Source organism: Diceros bicornis, chromosome 14 (genome assembly GCF_020826845.1).
Source record: "Diceros bicornis minor isolate mBicDic1 chromosome 14, mDicBic1.mat.cur, whole genome shotgun sequence".
NCBI classification, from domain to species: Eukaryota; Metazoa; Chordata; class Mammalia; order Perissodactyla; family Rhinocerotidae; genus Diceros; species Diceros bicornis.
The window spans coordinates 63,510,927-63,533,381 of record NC_080753.1 but is presented as its reverse complement, the minus strand read 5'-3'; the positions used below and the strand labels follow the sequence as shown (position 1 = coordinate 63,533,381).

At 40.9% G+C, this 22,455-nt stretch overlaps 1 long non-coding RNA gene across 1 annotated transcript; it reads left to right on the top strand.

Annotated features, from left to right (window-relative positions):
* Positions 1-20,425: 20,425 nt before the first annotated feature.
* LOC131413518 (uncharacterized) lies at positions 20,426-22,455 on the top strand. Its single transcript, XR_009221958.1, has 3 exons — positions 20,426-20,575; positions 20,716-20,789; positions 22,206-22,455. It is a non-coding gene; the product is annotated as an uncharacterized LOC131413518 (long non-coding RNA).

The following is a 22,455-nucleotide window of genomic DNA, read 5'->3' as shown; positions in this document are numbered from 1 at the left end:
CTCTTCAATTCTTTCATGTTTTTCCACCTGGGATCCTGGGTACCAACATCTGTCACCACCACATTTTGGTAGGTAAATAGTGTGAAGGAAAGATCATAGGTGAGATTGGGAGCTCCGTGAGAAGCCAGTGCATCTTTTGAAGTTAATCTGTGAAGGCGTTGCTGTGGTTTTGAATGGCTGATAGGGGTCCCGTGGCCTCCTGTTCCGTTCTGCCCTCTTCCTCCAGTTTCTTCCTGCAGCTCCACGCTTCTAAGTGATGTCTTCCTGTGTCGTGTTTCCTGAAGTTAAATATGCCACACATACACTCAGCTTAGTTTTCCTTGTATCGACTGCTGAGTCCTTTCAAACTCCTGAATAGCCATTTTGCACACATGTCTGCAAGGCTGGTCCCATCAGGTAACCTGTCAGTTCTGTTTTCCCCCTTGATGTGGTCTGACCCCTCCTGGGCACGGCCACTTCTGTCTGGAGTGCTGCACAGCTGTCATCATGGGACTTCCTCTGCCTTTCTCCTAAGTGAGAATTCCTGTCTTCTGCATATATGTCCTGTCATCTTGGTTTATTCCATTATTTTTGTGCAACACATCCCCTACTAGTTTCATCAGGCTGGAGAGAGAGTGCACTCACCAGGCCTGATGGGACCCTCCCCTCTTCAGTCTGGACTGGTTGCGCTTTAGTGCTCCTTTGTCATCCTGAGAATCTCCCTTTGTTGTCATACTGGAGATTTCCTTTGTTTCGTACCTGCATTACATCTTCTGATTGCAGGAGCCTATGTTTTCCTCTTTCTGCTTCAGTGATACACATCCTTTAGTAGCTTCATCGACCAAGGATGCGTGGGAGGCAAAATATATTTAGACTCTGCCATTCTGAAAATGCTTTTATTCTACCCTCAAACTTGTCTGATAGTTGGGAATAAATTCTAGGTCAAATTATTTGTTAGTTGTCCTCTTGCCCACGTTGCTGTCAAGAAGTTTGAAGACGTTCTCATTTGTGACCTCTGCAAGCTTATAGAATCTTCTTTCTTTGTTCCTGGTGTTAACAAAGTTTGCAGTCATTTTAATGGGCACTCAGTGGGCACCGTCAATCTGGAAACTCATGTCTTTCAGTTCTGGGAAAGTTTCCTTTTTTATTCATTCAGTGAATATTGAGTGCCTGCTTCGTGCTAAGCACTCTTGTTGGGAGCACATCAATGAAAAAAAGAGACAAAATCCTGTGCTCCTGGAACAGGTGGTATGAAAAATAGTATTTTAATATGTCAATTAATAAGTGCTAAGGAGAAAATAACGAATTGGAATAGAGAAAGGGTGGAGGTGGGTCTGAATTTTAGTTAGAGTAGTCGAGTAGAGCTCATCATGAAGATGGTATTTGGGTCAAGAATTAGAAGGCGTGAGTATGCCATTCAGGTATCTGGGGGAAGATCATTCCAGGCAGAGGGAACAGCAAGTACAAAGGCCCTGGGGCGGAAGCTGCTGGAGACTGGTGTGCAGTAAGGAGGCCAGTCCACCGAGTGAGGAAAGTAGTCGAAGTTGAGGTCAGGATGTGATGGGTGTCCGATTATGTGGAACCTTTTTGGTCATGGGAGGGACTTGGGCTTTTACTCAAGGTTTCTAGCAAAGGAGTGTCACAATGGGACTTAAATTTTGTAAGGATCACCTTTGCTGCAGTGTTGAGACAAGACAGTAGGGAGGGCAGAGGTGGGAGTGGGGAATCAGAGTTTGCAGTATTCCAGGAGAGGTGATGGTGTAAGAGTGGTAGTGGAGATGGTAAGAAGAGTTTTCATGATGAATATATTTGAAAGGAGAGCCAGTAAGACTTGGTGACAGACTGTATGTAGTGCATATATGTGAAAGAGGAGTTAATGATGGCTGTCATGTATTGAGACTGTGATATGTACCAGCTGGTTCTTAGCACTTTGCATGGACTGATTATTTGAATCCTCGTAATAACCCAATAAACTAAGTACCGTTATTTCCATTTTCAGAGTAAGGAGACTGGGGCACAGAAAGGTTTAGTAATTTGCTCAGGACCACCCAGCTAATAAGTGGTAGAGCCAAGGTTTGAACATTAGGCAGTCTGAGGCAGAGCCCATGTTCTCACCTATGGGTTTTTCTCACCTCCATTTTCTCTGGTCCCTCGTTCTGGAACTTCCAGTATGGATGTTGGCCCTCTTGAACTGGTCCTGGGATATGTTTCTTTGCTCCCTATTTCCCATCCTTTTGTTTTTTTGCTCTGCTCTGTGGGAGATTTCCTCAACTTTATTTTTCATCCCTTAATTTTGCCATCATCGTGTTTTAAATTTCCAAGAGCTCACTTTTCTATTAGTGTTCCTTTTTTTGTAGTAGCCTGTGTTTGTCTACTTACTTGTTTGTTTGATGACTGCTTATCTCCCTGAGGATATTAAATTTGTTTTTCATTTTCTCCGTACATACTCTCTTTCCTCCCATGTTTTTCTCTGTTCGTTTTGAACTCTATGTTTCATTTCAGTTGTTTCATATAACCCTGAGTTATATGCTCATGTTTAGACATGAAGAACTGAAAAGCAGATTGGAAGCTCTGAACTTGTGGTGGGGTTGGAGGGGGCGACTTTGATCCTTGCTGAACTAGTTGGAAACCCTGGGAGTCAGTGATTTTAGGGCTTTCCTCTTGGGCTGGTGAGAGCCCAGAGAAACTCTGCTCTTCTCCTGCCCAGGAGGTAACTGTCTGGCTCCCTACATTCTGGGGGCCACATAGGGAAAGAAGGCAGTTGTCATACAGCAACCAGTGTGTGGATAGCCCCTTGATCTCTGATTTTGAAATGGTACCCAAGCCCCCAGCTCTGGATTATCTAGGGTCCAGTTCAGAGATCCTCCAATGGCCTGGAGTAGGGGAAGGTGTCTGCCACTGTCCTAGCCTTTGAGACATCTGCCACGTCCATCAGGTGGGTTCTTAGCTTTCCGCACTTGCATCTGCCAAGTCAGTTACCACTTGCCCATCGTCTTCCCAACCTCCAGCATGATGTTGCCATTATCACTTGTTCTCCCGTCTTAAGGGTTGATGGCTTTTAAAAATTCCTTTACCGTAGTTTTGGTGGGGCCTTGGGAGGAAATGAAATCAGACATGGGTACGGTCCATCCTCTTTACTAATATTTAAGATATTTAATTTAATTTAATTTAACATAATTAAGATATTTGCAGCTCACAACCATGGGAAGCAGCTCTCCCTCACGTCCTGAAGAGGCAAGGGGAGGAGGTGAGAGGGAACCCTAGGACTGCAGTAGTCGGGCCAGCGGCCTTCTGACCAGAGCTGAGGCCTTAAATAGAGGTGGAAGACCTACACAGCCACTGCACGTCTTTGAAGGGACAGTGGAGGATACCCAGGATGGAGAGGTCTCAGAAATAAGAGATGTAACTACTAAATTTTAGAAGAAACAAAATTCTTTCTGCATGACTGTGTACCTTGGGAACTAAAGAGAATAATCTGAAAAACTAATAAGGTAGTATGGTCAGATGTAAACAATATATGAAAAGTAGTAGCTTCTGGACCACTAGTTGTAATCAGAAAATATACCAGGAAAAATAACCTGTTCTCAATAACAGCCTAAAAATAAACTTAATAGTCTCTGAGGAGCAGGACTTATGTGAAGAAACTACTATACTATCAGACAAAAGGAAAACTTGAACAGAAGTAGGGAGAAGCCGTGTTCCTAAATGTGATTTTATTATAAACATAATTTATTATAAACATTATTTGTTTCTATATTCTCATCATGCTTGGCATTTAGAATGTGATCAGTACATATCTGTTGAATGACAAAATGAGTGAATAAATAAAATTTCATTGAGATGTTTATGTAGATGTCTTAAAATGGAAGTCTGTCCTTGGTATTTCTGTCCACCAGGAGTCAGGCTTCCGCCGTGACAGAATGAGCCACTATTTAAGTGTCTCACCAGAGCTTCCACCTGGTACAGATGACCACACTCAGCCAAGACTGAGTTTCAGTATTTGCGGTTAACCTCATGGACTAATAGTTTTTAAAAAGAGCTTATTTATTTGTCTGATTATAAAAGTAATATGTGATCATTGCAAAAAAGGTACAGGAGAGGATGTAGCAAAACGAAAAATAAAATAGAAAAAAAAATAAAAATCAACTTTAATATTTCTTCTCAATGATAACCACTGTTAACATTTTAGTATACATCTTTTGGATGTTTTTCCAACGTGTGTGTGTGTGTGGAAATTGGAAGCATGCATCACTTGTTTTGTAGCTGGCTTCTTCTCACCTCACCACATGATTTTTCACCTCACAAAATTAGTCTCTTAGCATATGACTTTTAATGGCTGCATACAGAGCCACCAGGGGGTCGCACATTTTGTGTGTTGCACAACACTAGCTGGGCCATCTGCATAGGCGCATAGGACACGGCGGGCACCTGAGAACTGGATTTAGTAACCCTTAGAGAAATGAGGGAGACATTCTGAAGGCCTTGATTCACTTTCTCCGCTCATTTGCCAGCCCCCTGGACTAGACTGCCCTCATCCCTTACCTGGCCTTTGGCACACTCCTCCCCCCACCCCGCTCCAGTTCAGACAGTCCACCCTGGGAGGAAGGACACCCATCATGCACCATCAGGCCCTCCTCCCTCTGCTTAAAATCCTCACGTGGTATTTCTCTGCGCTCAGTATAAAAACAGAAGTCCCTAATTTATAGTCCACAAGACCTGCATGATGGTCCCAACCAGCCCTCTAACATTATTTCACAGCACTGTCCCTGCCCTCCCTGCCCTCCAGTCCCCGCCCCCAGGTTCTTTCAGCTCTTCTGCCAACTGCCTGTGAAGAACGAGGGCCCAGCGATCATCTGCTTGGGTTCGAATCCTTTCTGTGCCTCTTCTCCACTATGTGACCTTAGTCAAGGTTATCATCTTTTTCTTTCTCCTTGTCTGTAAAATGGGGATCAAAACATTACCTAATCGTGGTGGGGATTACCTGATTTAAAATATGTAGTTGCTGAGAATAATGCCTGGCACATAGAAATGCTGAGAAAGAGTTAGTTATGACCATCACTTGTTTTTCTGATCTCAGGTCAAACATCACTTTCTTAAGGCAGCCTTCTCTGAGCCCTCAGGACAAGTCAGGTTCCCACCCAGTGTGCACAGGTCCAGGGTGTGCTCACACAGCTGAGTACTTTGGCTCAGAGCTCTGTGGGCACCTGTGCTCTCCCAGGGCCACAGGTCATTGGCTGGATATTGCTCTCTCCGTCTGGCCTAGGCAGGGTGAGGCCAGTGCCCGGCGTGCATCCTCTTTCCTTTGCTTCTTTAAGGGCTAGCCCGGGTATGGTGGAGGGTCACAGTCTTCCAAGGACACTTGACACTTAATTTTGGGCTGACACCAATCATTGCAAACGTGTGTACTGACTGCTATGTGTTAGGCACTATTCAAAGTGTTTTACGTTTATGATCTCAGTTTCTGAAATGACTATCTGAGCTAGTACTGTCATTACGTCTATTTTATATATAGAAGAGGACTTTGGGACTTAGGATGGTTAAGTGACTGTCCCAAGGTCACTGCAGTCTGACCTGCTCAGCCATCTTGCCAGAAAATCTCAGACTCTTACGTGCACCAGAAGCACCTGGAGGCCTTGCTAAAACCCCAGAATTTACATTAAGTCAATTTGCGATGGGGCGTGAGAATTTGTGTGTCTAAGGTCCCAGGTGATGCTATCTGTGTGGACCACACTTTGAGAACCGCTGCCCTATGCTATGCTATCTGCCATCAATACCCTAGAAAGAAGTTTTCAATAGCGAACAGGCTCTTTTCAGACCCAGAGTAAAATCGCAGTTTGTCATCCCTACCTCCCTACCTGTATACTCATTTATCTTTTCTTTCTTGCTCCAAACACATTCAATGACTTATGAAGCCACAAGGCCTGTCCAAAGTCCCCATGCCAGCTGGTCTGCCTCCCTTCTCTCCCCACTTGCACCTCTTGGCCCCTGCAAATAGCAGCTGCTAGTTTTCTCCAAGTGGAGTTGGTCTAAGTCATGCACACTTGAAATTGATACATAGAGTGGAGCAACAGGGTGGCTGTGTGTGTGCTAGCCAGGCGTGCCCAGGGGCATGTCAGCCAAAATCCAGAGGAAAGGGCAACTCTTTGTAATTCTCACAAAGGCACTACACGGGCTAGGTGGACGCTGAGGGAAAAGAGACTTTTGAACAAGTCAATTTCTGTGCTTCTTGCCTATTTGATTAAATTTCAGCTTCTATTGAAAATATACCTTTTTACTCATTTGGCTGCTTACTGAGGAATGAAATATACGGATTTCATTTTGCAGCCTGAAATTCTCTCCCTGCCTTGCCTGCTACAATTAGGGGAAACAGAGTGAAAAAAACCTCTCTTCCCCGGCCGAGAGCATGGAGAAACTCATACCCAACCACAGAGATTGGAAGCTGAGTCACAAATGGCACATGAGGGAGGTGCCTTGTCACTCTTGAGGGGTTGCGCTCCAGTTAAAACCGGCTCTGAGGAAGCCAGAGTCGATGTGGCCATCTGCTTGAGCAACCTGCCAAGTCCTGGATCTGGTATTTCTTTACCATGAGTGGTAGTTACACAACGGGCAGCCTTATGACCACTCAACTATTTTCTGAAGCAGAAAGTATTTGAGTTGGAATCCTACATTTCTTCCATTGTCTATTTTTTGAAATCCTGCCCCAAGATCCATCAAAAATGTGAAGTCTTCACTTAACCTTCCAGTTAGAATAAATCGCTCCTTCCTCCGCTCACACCACACCTGGCAGCTAATAGTGCATGGATTCCGTCTCTTCGGCTATGGATGATAAGCCCTCCGAGGGCAATCACAGTAATGATCACGTTAACCTCACAATGCCTGGCTCCTAGTAGGTCTTCAGCAAGCACTTGTTTAGTTGACTTTACGCTAGAGAAGGTGGTGATGGTTAAGAGTAGACATAGACATCTCCCTGTCCCAGACGGTGCAGGTGTGAACGTTCCTCGGTTGAAGGTGATGGATAAGTAATAGCCTGGGATCCTTTTCCCGGTCTGGCTTGCTAAGCTCCTGTGGAATGACAGAATGACTGTGTAGTTTAGGGATATGGTATGAATTTTCTACTTCTGCACTAAAAACAGGATCCACGTCCCTTTTGCAATACCTTTATTTAAGCAATAACCTGATTGCAAAGTCAGTGTTTCTTTATCTTTCCATGATGTTTTCATGAAGTAGAATAAAAAATATATAATTAACATGCTTAAGGTGGGTCGTAAAACAGATTTGGACAACTTCTGGAATCACAGAATATTAACTAGTCTCTCTAAGCCTCAATCTCTTTATCTTTTGAAGGAGGGCGGATTACAAAAGTCTCTAAAAACTCATGTAATTTGAAGATATATGGTTGTTATCCACATCATAAAACCAATTAAAGGAAACTCCCCATTTTGCTGATGAGTCATTCAATTAAAGTGTACCTTTTACATCCTTCCAGTATTCTTCATTGTTTTGGGAAAACTAGATTTTGAGACAAAGCCCCAATCTTTGGCAAGTCACTGAACTCGATTGGCCTCAATTTTCTCACCTTTACAGTGAGGCTAACAGTGGCTGCACGCCCATGTTGTGTGTGTGTGTGTGCGCCTGCACGCGTATGTGTGCCGGGCCCACTTTTCCATTGGAAGTTTCTTATGAAAATCAAATAAGATAGCATACGTGAAAATACCTTATCAACCATCCAGTGCTGTCTTAAGGGACTAATTTTTTTTGACTACTATTTATATATGGAAGTGTTAGGAAGTATTAGCAAGTTTCAGAGGACAAATTTTATGGAAGTCAGATTTTTTTCATTAGTTTGCTTGATATTCCGACAGGCATGGAAGAACTGCAATGGTAAACTGATGAATATGTCCTCCACTCCCATCTCCTCACCTCCTTTTCTCCCTGCAATCTTGGCTACTTCCTCCCCCAACCGCCCGAGCAGCGGCAGACCAGAACGAATTTCTGCTGTTTGCTCTTTGCCCTCTTTGCAGTTTTAGCCGAATCTCTCATGGCCTACCTGCCTCCACCTCCCGGTTCCCAGAAGAGGAAACTGTGATGGTGTTGAAATCATGAAAGACCGAAGGAGACGAGACCTCAGGCCCCTTCATATCAGGAACCTCTTTAGTTTCTTCTGTCATGTGAGTGTCACAACGACATGAAGGACAGAACTGGGAAGAGACTAGAGAAGGTGTTACAACAACTAGGTTTAGGAAATCTTTGCAAATGTCTTCTCAAGTCATGCTTGAATTGAGAGTGTTGTCTGACTCAAAGGTGGACAATAAATCTTCTAGGATTCTGCAGGACAACGAGCTCTGTCTTCTAAGGCAGGGCTACTCAACGTGGGGTTCCCCGCCCAGCAGCAGCAGCACTCCTGGAGGCTGTGAGAAATGCAGGACGAGAGACCCAAGCTCAGTGCTACTGTTTAGCATTTCTAAGGACTGGGGCCCAGGAGTCTGTGTTTTAACAAGGTCTCAAGTGATTTTTGTGCCATTAAATTTTAAGAAACAACATTCTAAGGTATCCTAGAACACTTTAGTGTCATCATGCGAGGGAGATGGATCATGGTTCAGCAACAGTCAGGTAAGATCAAATAGCTGGTCATGTTCTCCAGATTCTCCTCCGTCTTCTTAGGATCCTCACTGGGACTTCCCTTCCTTTTTACCTAGGAGCCAGAGAGACCTTGCTCATCTTCCCATAGCGCCAGAAAGTTTGCAGGGCAGCAGTGGACATCCGAAAGGGTGAGGAGGAGAGGGCAGGCCACTCCTCTGCCCACCCTGTGCCCTCCTCCAACACCAACCAAAAACCTGGTCTCTAGAGAGCAAACCCGCTCCCCTCTCATCCCTCCTTTTCCTCAGCTTCAAGTCTCTTCCTGGAAGGAAATGTCCAGGACACACTGAGGCCGAATATCCCTCAGTGGAGAAGAATCTTATTCAACTCAGATGCTTATATGTCAAAAGTCCACCACATTACTTACTTTTGGCCACTCATTCCTTCTGGATTTAGGGGGAAAGATACTAGTGGGACCCTGGTCGAGGGAGGAACTGCGTGGGACAGCCCCACATGCTGGGCCCCACGAGGCCGACGTGGGGTTGTGCTGAGTCTGCAGAACCGAGGCACAGCGGGCGCCCAGCTGGAGCAACAAGTGATACAGTGAGCTGAGAAACCGAGGCCTCGAGGAGCAGAAAGGGGGTGAGAGGAAACTGGCTGGGTTTGACTCCGGGGCTCTGTGGCCTAGAAACTCAACACCAAATCCATTCCTACAACTTTCCAGAACTTGGTTTACCCTCTTCCCGGCTCCTTTCATCCAGGAGTTTGAATTCTAGGTGAAAGAAGCCCCCTGAGTCTCCCTAAGCTGGTGAGGGTGGGAGAGAGGGGATTGGCCCCAGTGGTGGAGTGAGACAAAAGCGTCCCTGGAGCCCCACCTTAGAACCAAGAAGGACTGTGTCCTTGGCATACTGAGCAGCGGTTCCTCCCTTCCCTTCTCTACCCTCCCCGCCCCAAGTATGGCGGCCAGGGCAGAGCATAGATGAAGGTCTCAGGAGCAGCGCGCTCTGTGGCACAATTCCCAGTGCATGCAGAAGGCCCTCAAGAAGACAAGTACCACACAAGGAACAGGGATGATCACCCAGGAATTAATTCACTCCAATTTAGACAAAGAAGTCACCAATTTGAACACCAAGGCGCAGGTTTCAGTCACCACCTGGTTTCAGTAGAGGCGAAATGCTGTCTTCTGGTTCTCCTTCTCCACGTTGCTTGGGCGATTTCTGGGAGGAGAGGGGAGAGAGCTGTTTTTCACTTCACACTCAGATTCCACAGTGGCTTCAAGCTAATTCATTCCACTTTCTTCAAATGAATTCCCCCTCTATGCCCAAATTTGTTTAAATGTTGTAGGTTCATCTTTTTTCAGTATCAAAAAGATACTTTTAAATAAATATTTGTTAAGATTTAAAGATATGCTTGGGAGTTAGTGATTATAATTACTAAATAAATAATATTTTTAACATAAAATTCATGTAAAGTCCTCCATTGGATTTTAATCCTTGCATACAACATGTTGCAATATGGACAGCCACCAGCTGAATTTCCAGCGCCATGCCCCCCTCCCTGCAGCAATGGTGGCCATCTAGAATTTTGTGTACATCTCCCAATAATCCCTTTCTTCGGGGACATTGTGCTCCCTCTACTCTACGCTGTGATGCAAAGGGGAGCTGTGAACTTGTCACAGGTCCAGTCGGCCCAACCGCAGCCCTGGGAGGTGGCTTTGTTTGGTCCCCACCTTCAGGCCCGACCCCTTGGCCCAAGTTCTTCCCTGGGACCAGAGAGAGCAAGCCCTAGTGCTTCTTTGGTAGTGACACTCAGAGACGTGAAACGTGTTTCCTGCTTTGTGAAGAAAGCCAGTATGAGCAAAGGCTGACATAGGGGAAGGAACCAACCAAGAGAAGCCTGGAACATCGGGGGCCTTAAGATGTTTCTGAGGCCAGCCACCCCCCTTCATTTCTGTGGTAGCATCAAGCTTCCAGTAAACCCTCCTTTCTTTCCCCCAATCCACTTTTAATGGGGTTTCAATAACTTGTGACCAAGAGTTCTGACCAGTGGACAGCAAAGGCTAAGGTGTGGGGGAACTGGGATTGGGGGATGTAGCAAAGACGGAGCCACTATTCCATTGTGACACAGCAGCTGTCAGTGCAGTGGGTGAAGGGCAGGGTGCATGGTGGCTCTTGAAACCTCACACCCATTGTTGATTGGTAATGTGGAATTTCCAGTTTCCTATTGAAAAAGCTCAAATTTATTTTGAAATGGGAGCAAATGAGAGGGTCTCTGTCTCCAAGAACTAGAAAAGTCTGGGGGGAGCATCTCTCCTCTGTAGTTTTTTGGGATCTCAGTGGAAAACAGCCATGGTTGGCTGATGCTCCTCTCTCACATCTGTCCTCTTCCCTCTGGGCCTGTCCATCCATCCCTACCTCGTAGCCTGATACCACAATTGCTGCCAAGAGGTGCAGAGGGACAGGGAGAGAGCATGGGGTTTGCAGTCAAGCCTGGTTCAAGTCCTGCTCACTACATGTACACTCTGGGCCTTGGTCTCTTCACTGGTAAAATTGATCTTAATGACACCTACTTATAGGGCCAGAGAGGAGTCAAAATAATGACTATAAAATGCCTGGCACATAGAAGGGGTTTTCTTGTAGATCTTGAAAGACCCCTGTGTGATACCTCTTTCTATGGAAAGTAAAGACTTTTCATTCTGATCCTGGGTATATTTGGAAGTGGCCAATGTTTTGATGTGCTGGGACCGTGCCAGATGTGATTTTTCCTTCAACCTGTGAAGCAGGCGTGCCAAACTTTCCTTTTGTGATTTGCTCCTGGGGATCCGTTTCCTTGGGTTGTTAAAACATAAATAAACAGTGCTGGGTGACAATCTCAGTTTCAGCCCTAAGATCAAGTCACTTACAGATAATCAATGCTGTCTCACATAGTATCATAGGACTGGAAAGGAACTTCTGAGTCACTGAATGCACTTCCTACAATAATCACATATCACCCACTGCCCATGTGACAGAAACTTGGCCGTGGTGGGAAAAGAAAAGATCAAAATCACAGTTATTTTGACAGATCATTTGTTCAATCATAACTTTTTCCATTAATCTACCTAGTAAACACAATTCCCTACCTGCAAACAAAAAAGTAACACATTAAAAAAATAATAGTAGGCTATGGTTATGGAGAGTTTAACTTGAGACCTGACTCCTTTCAGTAAGTATGTGATTAAAAAACAAAGTTATCTCCTCCACTGGCTCCGTGCACTTCATCACATTCCCACCATCCCCTCAAAGTTTCTACGGATGGTCCAGGTTCGCTGGAGAAAGATCTAGAAAGATTTCCTTTGGGGCCAGCCCCATGGCTTGGCGGTTAGGTGTGCGTGCTCCGCTGCTGGCGGCCCGGGTTCGGATCCCGGTGCGTACCGATGCGCCGCTTCTCCGGCCATGCTGAGGCCACGTCCCACATGCAGCAGCTAGAAGGATGTGCAGCTATGACATACAACTATCTACTGGGGCTTTGGGGGAAAAAATAAATAAATAAATAAAATTAAAAAAAAGAAAGAAAGAAAGATTTCCTTTGAATTGAGTTTAGATGAAAGAAGTGGGAGATCAGTAAGTCATTTCAGAGTCTCTACCTCACAACACAGCATCTCAATTTAAATCCCTATTTGGTCATAGGACAGGGTTACCTACTTATATTCATTCATTCATTCATTTCCTCCCTCACTCATTTAACAAAGATTCAGTGTGTAAGTGTTGGGAGTATAAAAATCAGTGAGAGAACTTCCAAGTCAAGATGGCAGAATAAATATATACATAATTAAAATACTTTCATATATAATTGAAAAAGAGTTGGTACTTTATGTCAGCTAGTAAATTTGCTAGTAGCAGGCAGGTTGGTTCAATGACATCTCCTAGAAGTCTGTCAATCAGAATTCGTCTTTCTCTCCTTTACACTCCAACAGGGCTGGTGCAAGCATTTTCGCTATTATAGTACTTTTCGTGATCTGCTTTGTATTTTAGTTAAATTACTAGGATCTGAAGAAGGTACAAAGATAAGTAAGAAGTGAGTCTTTGCCCTTAAGCAGTTTATAGTCTATTAGCAGCTTTAAGACAGGGACACCAATAATAACTCAAAGAAGTATCTGGTAACTGTTGAAGGAGGTGCCAGCAAAGAGCAAAAGAGGGTCAAGGATGTGAGTGAAAACATGGCTATATCAGGAAGACCTTCAGGTGGAGGAGGAATATCTGATAAGGGACTTGAAGGTTAAATACTATTTCAACAGATTTTTGTTGTTGTTAGTGCTATCACTCACTCGTTCCACGCAGATTTTTGGGCCATCCTCTCATCTTCCAAAGATATGTGGTTCCGTGATGGGAAAACGAACCTGGGCAGTAACTGTGAGAGCAGCTAATCTTAACTACTAGACCAACAGGGCTGGCTGCATTTCAACAGGTATAGACAGTAGAAATCAGCATTCTAGAAAGAGGAAATGGCATGAACAGTTCTGCTTCGGTATAGAAAACAATTTCTCAACTGCAGCAATATTGACATTTTGGGTCAGATAATTCTTGGTTGTGGGGCTGTCCTGTGCATCGTAGGATGTTTAGCTGCTTCCTTGGCCTCCACCTACTCGATGCCAGGAGCACCTTTCCCCAGTCACAACAACCAAAAATGTCTCCAGATGTTGCCACATGTCCCCGGGGATTGGGAGGCAAAATCACTTCAGTTAAGAACTTTGATATAGAACATATACAAAAACACAGACACATAAATATGAGGAGATAGATATATAACGTATATGTGTGTAAATATATGTAGTTGAAACATTTGAAATTGTCGATATTTCACCATTTTTGTCCTACAAATGGCAATTTTATATGGCTCAACAGTATAGATGATATAAGCTGTAGTAGTGATAGATACAGCTGGGAAAATTAAGTCATGCCCCATGGTGAATGTCAAGCTGAATAGTTTATGTTAGTGTGCTTTGTAGAGAGGTGGTTAAGGGTAATACGGTCAGACAGATGTGGGTTTATTGCTGGTGCTGCTGTATGAACTTGGGCAAGTCCTTCAACTTGTCTGAAAATGGGAATGAAGGTAATAATACTTACATTGAAAGATTACTGTAAAGATTAAATAAAGTCTCTGGTACATAGAGTTATTATTATTATTGTTCCTTAAATCAGTGGATAATAGGAGTTGTTGAAGATTCTGGAGCAGGGTATTGGTGTGTTCTTGGCTGGAGTTTAGGAAGTTGAATCCTGTGGTTTTGAAGATTGGGTTGATTGGAGGGTATTAACGTGTAACTGTAGAGTGGAGAGGAAATATAAGGGCCTGAACATAGGTGGTGTCAGTGGGAATGGAAAAGCAGGAATGCATGTCAGAGAGATTTTAAACAGCTCTACTGAGCTATATTGATGTACAATAAACTGCACATATTTAAAGGATATAATTTGCTGAGTTTGACATACACATACACCTGTGAAATCACCATCACAATCAAGATAGTGAACATATCCATCAGCCCACTCAATGTTCTCATTCTCTTCTGTAATCCCTCCCTCCCTCCCTCCTCACCCCTAGTCTTGTCCCCAGGCAACCATTGATCTGCTTTGTGTCACTTCATATCAGTATACAATTACTAGAATGTTATATAAATGCAATCATGCGGTAGGGGCTTTTGTTTTGGTCTGACTTCTTTCATTCAGCATAGTTATTTTGAGAATCATCCATGTTGTTGAGTGTATCAATGATTTGTTATTTTTTTGCTGAGTAGTATTCCATTGTATGGTTTACCACAATTTGTTTATTCATTCACCTATTGATTGACATTGGGGTTGTTTACAGTTTGGGGCTATTACAAAGAAAACTGCTATGAACTTTTGCATACAAGTCTTTGTGTGGACATATGCTTTCTTTTCTGGTAAACAGCTAGACGTGGAATGGCTGGGTCATGTGTTAGGTACATATTTAAACTTCTAAGAAATTGTTTTCCAAAATGGTGTAGTTTACATTTCCACCAGCAGTGTACGCTTGGTACGGCCAATCTTTTTCACTTTGTTCTTTCTAGTGGGTGTATATCTCATTGTGGTTTTAATTTGCATTTCCCTAATGACTAATGATGTTGAGCATCTTTTCTTTTGCTTATTTACCATCCATATTTTTTCTTTGGTGCTTTCTCTGTTCAAATCTTTTGCTTCTTTTAAAAAGTTGAGCTGTTTATCTTATTATGTAGGAAGTATTCTTTATATAATCTAGATAATGTCTTTTGTCAAATATGTGTCCTGCAAATATTTTCTCCTGGTCTATACCTTGATTTGGAAGAGCAAGGTTTTTTTGTTTTGTTTTGTTTTGCTAAGATCCAACATATTGATTTTTTTTCTTTTATAGTTTGATCTTTTTATGTCATATATAAATACCTTTGCCAAACCCAATGTTACTAAAATTTTTCTCCTATATTTTATTCCAGATGTTATACCTTTTTTAGCTCTTACATTTGGGTCTATGTTTCCTTCTGTTGTTAATTTTTTCTCATTAAAACTGTATATGAGGGAATGACAGCAGCATTATAACAGCATAAGATGATTCTCATTTTATCTCCCTCTTAACAACAAAAATTCGGCATCCATTCATGAACAAAGTGGCTTTGTGGGAGCTGTTGGTGCCAGGACGATACCCCAAGGGACCCGGGAGGAGTCCCACCCACCTGTGAGTTGAGTAATAGGCAGAAAGACCTCAGTCCCTACTGTGGACGCTGCAATGGCCTGTGAACCAGCTCCAGCCGCTTTCAGCCATGGTCTAGGATTCCCCAGAAAACAGTGTCTTAGACAGTCACCCCCAGATGAGACAGATGTTTTCACCAGTGAATGTATCAAATATTTAAAGAAAAATTAACACCAATCCTTCTCAAACTCCTCCAAAAAATTGAAGAGGGAACACTCCCAAACTCATTTTATGAGGCTAGCATTACCCTGATACCAAACCCAGATAAGGACACTACAAGAAAAGTAAACTACAGACTAATCATCCTGATAATTACAGATGCAAAAATTCCCAACAAAATATTAGCATATGGAATTCAACGGCACATTAAAAGGATTATACACCATGATCAAGTGGGATTTATCCCTGGGATACAAGGATGTTTCAACATCTGCAAATCAATAAATGTGATATACCTCATTAATAGAATTAAAGGTAAAAATCATATGATCATCTCAATATATGCAGACAAAAGGCTTTGACAAAATACAACATCCTTTCGTGATAAAAATGCTCAATAAACTGGGTATAGAAGAAACATACCTCAACATAAGAAAGGTCATATACAACAAGCCCACAACTAACATCATACTCAATGGTGAAAGGTTGAAATCTTTTCCTCTAAGATGAGGAAGAAGACAAGGATGCCCACTCTACCCCTCCTATTCAGTATAGTACAGGAAGCCCCAGCCGGAGCAACCAGGCAAGATAAAGAAATAAAAGCCATCCAAATCAGAAAGGAAGAAGAAAAATTGTTTTTGTTTGCTGATGATATGATCTTATATATAGAAAATACTAAAGGCCGACCTGAAAAACTGTTATAACTAATCAGTAAGATAGTAGATCTTAAATATTGTCACCAAAAAAAGAAATGGTAATTATGTAATGTAATGGAGGTATTAACTAACCCTACTGTGGTAATTATTTTACAATATGTAAGTGTACTAGATCAACACATTGTACACCTTAAACTTACACAATGTTATACATCAATTATACCTCAATAAAGCTGGAAAAAAGGATATACAAGAAATAAGTGTTGAGATTCATATTTTTGCATATGGCTGTCAAATTGTTTTAGCATCATCTGTTGAAGAGATTGTAGTTTCCCCATGGAATTGCCTTGGCACATTTGTGGAAAATCGTGTGTGTCTATTTCTGGACTCTCTATTCTGTTTCAAATGTGTATATGATATGGATTTATGCTATATATATATATATGTATGATATATACATCATATATATTTGGATGTATGATATAAATAGATACATATATGATAAAATATATATATATTTCCCCCCTTGATCTCAGTACCACATTCTCTTGATTATTACTGGAGCTTTGTAATGTGTTTTAAATAAGGTAAATTAAATTCTCCAAATTTGTATTTCTTTTTTAAAGTTATTTTGGCTATTCTACATCCTTTACATTTTCATATAAATTTTAGCTAACTTTTCAATTTCTACAAAGAAGCCTGCTGGGATTTTGATTAGAATTGTATTTAATCAATAGATCAATCTGGGGAGAATTGACATGTTAACAATATTGAATCTTCCAAACCATAAGCATAATAGGTATCCCCACTTATTTTGGTTTTCTTTCTTTTCTATGTGCCATGTTTTGTAGTTTCCAGTGTTGATATATTTTGTCAAATTTATCCCAAAGTAATTCATATTGATGCTGTTATAAGTGGTGTTTTCTAAAATTTCAATTTCTAATTGTTCATTGTGAGGATATAGAAATACAGTTGATTTTTGAATACTGCCCTTGTATCCTGAAACTTTGCTAAGTATCAGTTCTAAGTAGCTTTTGTATATTCCTTAGGATTTTCTATATAGATGGTTATATCGTCTGTAAATAAAGACAATTTTAATTCTGTTCAATTTGGATGTCTTTATTTCTTTTTCCTCCTTTATTGCATTGGTTAAAATCTCCAGTAAAATGTTGAATAGAAGTGATAAAAATAGACATCTTTGCCTTGTTCTTGATGTTATATTAGCTGTAGCTTTTTTTTGTAGATTCCCTTTATCAGGTTGAGAAAGCCCTCCTCTATTTCTAGTTTGCTGAGTGAATAGATGTTTAATTTTTGAAAGTTTTTTCTGTATCTATTGAGATGATCATATTGAGAAGATCATGAACATAGTGTTTTGTTTCTAATCTGTTAATATGGCAAATTACATTGATTGTTTTTATTGTGCATTGATCAGTTTTTGAATGTTAAATCAATCTTGCATTCCTGGGATAAATCCCACTTGATCATGATGTATCATCTTTGGTATATATTGCTGGATTTGATTTGCTAAAATCTGCTGAATAATTTTTGCATCTGTGTCATGAGGGATCTTGATGTCTAGATTTCTTTTCTTGTAATGTCTTTATCTGGTTTTGGTATCGGGGTAATGCTGGCCTCATAATTGGTGGGAAGTGTTTTAGTATTTTCAATTTTCTGGGAGAATTTGTATAGAATTAGTATTATTTATTCCTTGAATGTTTGATAGAATTCAGCAATAAAAGCCATCTGGGCCTGGAGTTTTCTCAGTGGGAAGGTGTTTAACCACAAATTTGACTCCTTTAATTGATATAGTATAGTCACATTATCAGTTTATTTTCAGTGAGCTTTGGTAGGTTTTATATTTTGATAAATACATTCATCTCATCAACGTTGTTGAATGTTATAATATAAAGTTTTCCACATTTCTTTATTGTCTATAGAGTCTGTTTTTATGTCTTCTGTCTCATTCTTAATATGTTTAATTTTTATTTGAAATCTCTCTTTTTTTTCTGATTAGTTTGGTTAGAGGTTTACCAATTTTATTTATATTCTCAGAGAACTAGCTTTTGGCTTTATTAATTTTCTCTATTTTTTCTGTTTTCTATTTAATTGATTTTGTCTCACATTTATATTTCTTTTCATCTGTGTATTTTGGGTTTATTTTGCTCTTCCTTTTCTTATTTCTTAGGATGGAAGCTTAGGTCATCAATTTGAGACCTTTCTTTTCTATTATAGGCATTTGATACTATTAATTTCCCTCTAAGCACTACTTTAGCTGCATACCACAAATTTTAATATGTCATTTTTTCATTTTCAAAATGAAATTCAGTTCAACATACTTTTTGATTTTCCTTTTTGTTTCTGCTCTAACCCATAGGTTACTTTCAAGTACATTGTTTAGTTTCTAAATATTGGAAGATTTTTCTAGATATCTTTTTGTTATTGATTTCTAACAACTCTATTGCAGTCAGAGAAGAAACTTTGTATGATTTATGTTATTTTAAATATGTTCAAACTTGTTTTATGGCCCCAAATATGGTCTATCTTGGTTGATGTTCCCTGTGTCTTGAAAAGAATGTGTGTTCTGCTGCTGTTGGGTGGCATGTTCCACAAATGTCAATTAGGTCAATTTGGTTCATAGGGTTGTTTGAGTCTTCTGTATCTTTACTGATTTTCTGTGTACTTGTTCTATCACTTACTGAGCGAGATATGTTACAACTTCTAACTATGATAGTGAGTTTATCTTTTTCTGCTTTCAGTTTTATCAGTTTTTGCTCAATGTATTTTGATCCTCTATAATGTGCATAAACAGGAATGGGTTTGGGGGGAAAAATCTATAATTCTTTACAACTCTGTGGCTGGTGAGGATGGGAGTGATGGTGAAGTAGAAGGAGAAATCAAAATAAGCCTGTACTTGTCTGGTATCTGTGCATTCAGGTATTTATGCAAGTCACTGGACAAGGGCGCCCTAGTCAGGACCAGCCTCAGGCCAATGTTTTTTCAAAGCCTGTGTTTAAGACCCATTATTTTGTCATTTTCCCCAGAGCCCAGCGTTCTCATGATCTCTCTTCCACTGATATCTTGTTCTCAGATCCTCAGTCCTACAAAGATGTAAATGACTGGTCTTCACTATGATGCAAATGGTGGCTAAAGACTATTATTCCTATAGTAAGCATTTTTATTTTAAAGAGGACTTAAATTTTTAAGGAAACAGAATGTAGCTTAGCCATGGAATTTCAGGCATTTGTCAGAGGATAAGCAAGATCTCCCAGGGCAGAGGAGCTGGAATCCTCCAGGAACAGCTGTAGACTATCAGCATTTCTGCTGGGCTTAGACCAGCCTGGTTTCAGGTACAGTAAGTGCTCAGTGTCCTCGAGTTTGAATTACAACTACTTAAGAATCTTCCAACATTTTTACCACTGGAAAAAGGAAACATGCCTTGTTGCTTTGTATTGAAAATTCAAAGTACTATACTCTTCCTGTTCTCAAGGGAAATCCAGTTCTGACCAAATTCCTTACAGCACGTGAACCTGAACCTGAATAGGAAATTTCTCCTTTGCTTTCTCCCAGCATAACTGCATGCTCTGCTACAGGCCTCACAGGTCATATTTTTAAAAATCAACAGGAATTTATCCCATAAAGCTTCAAACTCAAACCAAAGCTGAGATGCAATAATAGCAGTGAAACATCCAGCCTCTTATCTTATAATGAAGCCTGATGAATCTGTCACTCTATTTCTGCTGCCTGGTAATTCAGGAACTGAATAAAGGGACTTTATTCTGCGTAGGAGGGAATAGGATAGGGATAGATTTGCTTAAGTTATAGAAGCAGTGATAAGAGTAGATATGAAATCAACAAGGCAATTGTTGCCAGGCAACATGCTTGGTTGTCAAAGAGATAGAGCAATCTTCAATAATAACCCATGAGCAGTCTTTGATGAAAGCCTGTAAATCTCTGAGCAAGAAAATGTCTGCTTCATGACTAGGTTAAGGCAAATACTTTTTCAAAGAACCAAAGATTCCAGCTCTCCCATTCCATTCCATAAATATGGACCGTGCTGTAAATGCAAGGCCCTAGGGTTTTGCATATTTGAGGAGTGTAGTGTCCTTGCTTACTGGAACATTTTGTGGCTTTTGTTCTTTTTACAGTTGTACCCCTGGCTGTATGTAATGTTTTTACTCAACACAATGAATTGTGGTCACAGGATGCACCCAAATTGTGCCCAATATCTTGTTTTGCAAGCCTGGTAAAATTTTGCTGGCTTGATCACCAACATGTGGCCAGTGAGCCTCATTCATAAACAGGACCAGGACTACACATGAAGACCGAAGGAAACTTATAGAACATTGGGCCCACATTCTTTATTTTCTCAGATGAGGAATGTGGCTTCTACGATTGATATACTAATGCCCATCTCCTTTTGCTCTTTCATCCTACCATTCCAGATAGAACGTGGTCTCTACAGGATGAATGGAGTACTTGCACTTAAGGTAAAAATCCCCAAGTCCACCTTGCCTTCAGTGCTCTGCATGACCCAGTCTCCCCGCTCCTACTAGCTCCCCCTCATTCTTCTCTTTACTTATTAATTGTCAATCACACCAGTGCCTTTGCTCCATCCTTCCCTTTGCAGGAGAGCACCTACCAGCTCCTGAATTAGCTGTGCCTCTGGGATTCACAACTCTGTTTTCATCAGTACACCAAGGGGTAAGTATATTCAGAATACATCCACTGATAACTAGACAGGTAGAGACCAGCTAATCACCCAGTTTACTAAATAACATAGAAGACAAAGCACTCCCTCGCCCCCCAGTATTGGCGCTCGATATTGAAGACAACCAACTGCATTACAATAGAGGGAAGGATAGGAGCAGAGTCCCACAGTGCAGGTGCCGGCTACCAAACTGGTGTTATTGCTAACCAGTGGGTCAGTTAACCAGATTAGTTATTGGAGAGCTGTTTTATGAATTAGACATACACAATCTCACAGCAGGGATCTTGTCTGTTTCATTGTTGCATCCTTAGCATCTAGTACAGAGCTTAGCACGTAAGACATGGTTAGGGAATATTAATTAAACAAAATGAATTTAAAATCAGAACAAAGAGAATTTATTTGAACAATCTTAAGAGATATTTCATGCTATTGTTGTGGCTCAGCGGAAGATTGTGAACCTTGAATATAGAGGACCTTACTTATTCTAGATTAACAATATTTCTGGAGTTAATATATTTTAACTAAGAAAAATCACAATGATTAATAAACATTAATTTTTGAAAATTAGTTCAGCAAGCAACAACAGCAAGTGATGTCGGACATAAAACTCAGTAAGAAATTAATGAGTTTAAAAAGCACATGTCTTTACCTTTTAATATAGTTATGTCACATGAAAACAATTGAAAATTTTAAATACATACTGTTTTGCCTTGATAGAAAACATCTGCGTTTACCTGAAAATGGTGGGAAAAAACTTACCCTATTTCCTAAATATAGCAGCTAGTGTATCAAATTTTGCATAGAAAACTAAAATTTGCAATCATATTCATTCTTTGAAAACTGACCTTTAAAAATATTGTGCAGTGATAAAATACTTAAATTTTTAATTTACAGGGAAACTCTTATTTATCTGCCAAAGCAAAATACCTTATTACCAGGATTTGTTGTAACAGGTTTACAAAATGAAGAAGGGTTGGTGCGAGAACTCTTTGAAAACCTCTTTCGGTTTTCACACCCTCCTGTCGTTGCTGTGCATTGCTTTTTTTTTTTAATTGTCTCTCCTAAATCCTAGAAAATCACCCTTGTTCAGACATGTGTGAGATTTCCCATTACAAGTTATCCTTTGGCTGAGAGCTTTGGACTGATTCCTTCACTCCACACCGCTCTATCTGCACCCTGCAGATCGGGGCCCCGGTCATGGCAGCTACTGACTGTTTTTTCAGATCAGAAAGTGTCTGGCATCACAATTCTGTATATGTAAGTAGAACTTTGAGAGTTTAGATGAAGAAATGCGTTTATACGTTGTATGAGCCATCGACCTCTCCAAGTAATACATCTCCTTCCTTAGTCCTGAATTGTTTTTTAAAATGACAAATTTATCCTCTAGTATATTTCTTATCTCCAACCAGATGGACAATTTTTTTGAGAGATCTCTTGGCAGTGACATTGGAGGGGAACAGAGTGCTGAATTTGTGCAATGGAAAAATGATAACTCAGCAGGTTCTACTGAAATGCCATTTACCTCCTGTTTCCAAGCAATTCAGGTAATATTCTGTCTTTTCAAGAGCAAGTTTATTTGAGATTGTAAAATTATTGAAAATTTCATTTTAATTGGCTGAGATTACAGTTGAGAGTGAAAGCATAACATTAATGCTGAAG